Consider the following 3,764-nt stretch of genomic DNA (forward strand, 5'->3'; position numbering starts at 1 on the left):
CCAATATGAAGAAAAAGCCGACTGAAAGCTTTAGGGAGTATGCAATCAAGTGGAGGGAGCAAGCAGCTAGAGTTAAGCCACCCATGGATAACCACGAGTTGATCACTGTTTTTCTGGAGGCCCAAGAGCCTGATTACTTTCAGAACATGATGTCCGCAATGGCTACCCTTTTGCAGAAGCGATCAAAATAGGAGAAATGGTCGAAAATGGCCTCAAGACTGGCAGAATTGTAAGTCAAGCTGCTCTCAAAGCCACCACCCAAGCTATCCAAAATGGGTCGGGAAGTTTGGCAAATAGAAAGAAGAGAGATGAAGGGTCCATGATGACTTCGGGATCCAGGGAAGTTCAAAGAGGGGCATCACACCCTTATGTGCAAGCTCAGCAGGGGCAATCCAGCTACCCTCAACATTACTATCCCCCGCCAATTCCTCAGTACTCCGTGGGACCGCCACAATATACAGTGTTTAATGCTCAATCATATGCTAGTCCTCCCAATCAACAGGTACGGGCACCAGCTCCAAGATTCCCCTGACCTCAGCAGCAAAATTTTCGGGCACCCTACAATGCTCGTCCTAGGCAGGATTATGGTCGATAGCAGAGGCCGGTGGAAAAATTTACTCCACTGGCTGAATCATACTATAGTCTGTTCCAGAAGTTGAAGCAGATGGGCGTGATTGGACCCATCGCTCCCCACCATATGCATACTGATTCGCACGGATTTCAAGCAAATGCTAGATGTGAATACCATTCAGGTGCTCTGGGGCATAGCACTGAAGACTGTTGGACCCTGAAAAGAGCCATAGAAAGACTCATTGTTGAAAAATTGATTGTAGTCACGAATGGCGAGGACCTCCTAATGTGACCAATAACCCATTGCCAGTACACAATGATGTTCATTTTTTGGGAATGATTGGACGAGATCATGTATGCAAGACGGTTGGTCGAGCAGAAATGACAGTGGTAACAATTCAAGAGGGAACCAAACTGGAAGTAAGTCCAAGCCTAGATGCACCGTTGGTTGTGAAAGGTGCCCAGAGCTCAGAGAGGGCAACTTTATTTGTTCCAAAAATCTCGAGGTTGGAGTTTCGCTCCAATGCTCCAAGCCTAAAGTTATATGTCCTTGGAGGTCACCCCATCACAAAGGAGAATCAGGGCGGTACTACGGGTATAATAGAGCCGATCATAATCAAGCCTGCCACACAACCCCGTATAACAAATACGAAAACCATCCCTTTGAACTACAACAAAACTGTAGTAACCTACAAAGGTAAAGAAATCATAGAAGAAGTGGGGGAAACTGGAGGTTTGACTCGATCAGGGAGGTGTTACTCTCCAGAAGAGTTGAGGAAGGCTAAGCAAATCAGAGAAGGCCAAATGCCAATAAAGAAACCAGTCACTGAAGAAGAGGCGGAGGAGTTTTTGAAAAAGATGAAAGTTCAGGATTACTCAATCATTGACCAGCTAAGAAAGACTCCTGCCCAAATCTCTCTGTTATCCCTGCTTATACACTCAGGAGAGCATGCCCGTATACTAATCAAAATCCTAAACGAGGCGCATGTCTTAGAGAATACAGCCGTGAATCAGTTAGAGAAGATGGCCAATAGATTTTTTGAGGTGAACAAAATCTCCTTTACTGATGATGAACTTCCTGAGGAGGGATCAGGTCACAATAAGGCTTTGCACTTGATTGTCAAATGTGAGGGGCATTATGTGAAGCGAGTCATGGTTGATGGAGGCTCGAGTGTAGATGTATGCCCCCTCTCTACCTTGCATAGTATGAAGATCAATACAGACAGGATCCGACCCAGCAATGTTCGCATCCGGGCTTTTGATGGCTCAGCGAGAGATACCATTGGGGAGATCAACCTCACCATGACGATTGTGCCTGTTGATTTTGAAATTGTCTTCCAAGTAGTGGACATGGAAACTTCTTATAACTTTCTTCTTGGAAGGCCATGGATCCATACGGTCCGAGCAGTGCCATCCACCTTGCATCAGATGCTCAAATTCGAGCACGACATGCAAGAAATTATTGTTCACGGAGAAGACGAGTCATCCATTTATAAAGACCCGTTAATCCCATGTATTGAGCCCAAGGAAGGATGTGAGTCTATTGTCTATCAGGCTTTCGAAGTGGTTGTTGTGGACCATGTTGAGGAAGGAAAACTCATTCTACATCCGCGTCTCTCCGCCACATCTGTAATGGTGGCTGCACTTATGATGAGACAAGGTTATGAGCCAGGAAAAGGTTTGGGGGCATCATTGCAAGGAATTTCAGAACCCATTTCCCCATTCAGTAACAGAGGTACTTTTGGTTTAGGCTTCAGGACAACACAAGTATACGAAGACAAAGCCAAGCACCGCAAAAAGCACGGGTGGGTCTTGCAGCAACCTATCCCTCACAGTTTTTACACTTTTGTCGAGCCACGATTCAAATATGGCCAAAATGCCTCGGCGCATGCAAACATTGATGAAATTTTCCATGGCCTCAGCCAGATGTTTTCTGAAGTGAACATGATCCAGGCGGGTGAAGGCACTAGTCGTGCCGATATGCAACTAATTGGCCTAGAAACCATGCTCAATAACTGGGAAGCAACTCCTCTCCCCACAAGGAAGGAGTCTTGGTAGTTGACTTTTTGCAGCTTTTTTCTTTTGTACTTTGGGTTACTTTCAGGTTTATAATCCAAATATCTTAGTATGATTGTTTTATTTTGACGTTAACCCTTCTATCCTTTCAAAATTCAATGAAATGCAGTTTAGTTTCGTATTAAATTTTGTATATTTTCCTTTTCCTAATTCCTGCCATCTTATTTCCATTTCAGTTTTGTTAATGCCGGCTTTAATAACATGACATGCATGCGGAATTCACGCCCAGATCTCAAAAAGCTGTCTAATTTCGAAATAATGCATCAAGAGGTCGAATATGATGAAGATAAGGTTTTTGATGAAATAAAAAGAGAGTTGGAACAATTCGAAAACAAGCCTAGGCCCAACCTCAATGAAACTGAGCCAATTAATATCGGAGGTCATGAAGAAGTTAGAGAAACAAAGATAAGCATTCACACTGAACAAAAAACCAGAGATGTCTTGATTCAACTTTTATTTGAGTATAGAGATGTGTTTGCTTGGTCTTATGATGATATGCCGGGTTTAAGCGCCGATTTAGTTATTCATAAGCTTCGTACGTATCCTGATTTTCCACCAGTCCAATAGAAGCAACGTAAATTTAAAACGGACATGAGTGGTAAAATCAAAGAGGAAATAATGAAGCAATTGAGCGCCAATGTTGTCAGAGCTGTACGATACACCACCTGGGTGGCAAATGTTGTGCCCGTGCCAAAGAAAGATGGAAAAACTAGAGTCTGTGTTGACTACAGAGACCTGAACAAAGCAAGTCCGAAGGATAATTTTCCTTTGCCGAACATCCATATTCTTGTAGATAATTGCGCAAAGCATGAGATACAGTCGTTCGTGGATTGCTATGCTAGGTACCACCAAATTCTAATGGATGAGGGTAATGCAGAAAAGACCGCTTTCACCACTCCGTGGGGTACCTATTGTTACAGGGTCATGCCATTCGATTTAAAGAATGCAGGGGCAACTTACATGAGGGCCATGACCACCATTTTTCACGACATGATGCACAAAGAAATTGAAGTATATGTCGATGATGTCATCATAAAATCAAAGACACAGGCTGACCACGTGAATGATTTGAAAAAGTTCTTCGAACGGCTTCGAAGGTATGACCTTAAGCTCAATCC

This window comes from Nicotiana tomentosiformis, chromosome 11, assembly GCF_000390325.3.
Source record: "Nicotiana tomentosiformis chromosome 11, ASM39032v3, whole genome shotgun sequence".
In the NCBI taxonomy this organism is placed as follows: Eukaryota; Viridiplantae; Streptophyta; class Magnoliopsida; order Solanales; family Solanaceae; genus Nicotiana; species Nicotiana tomentosiformis.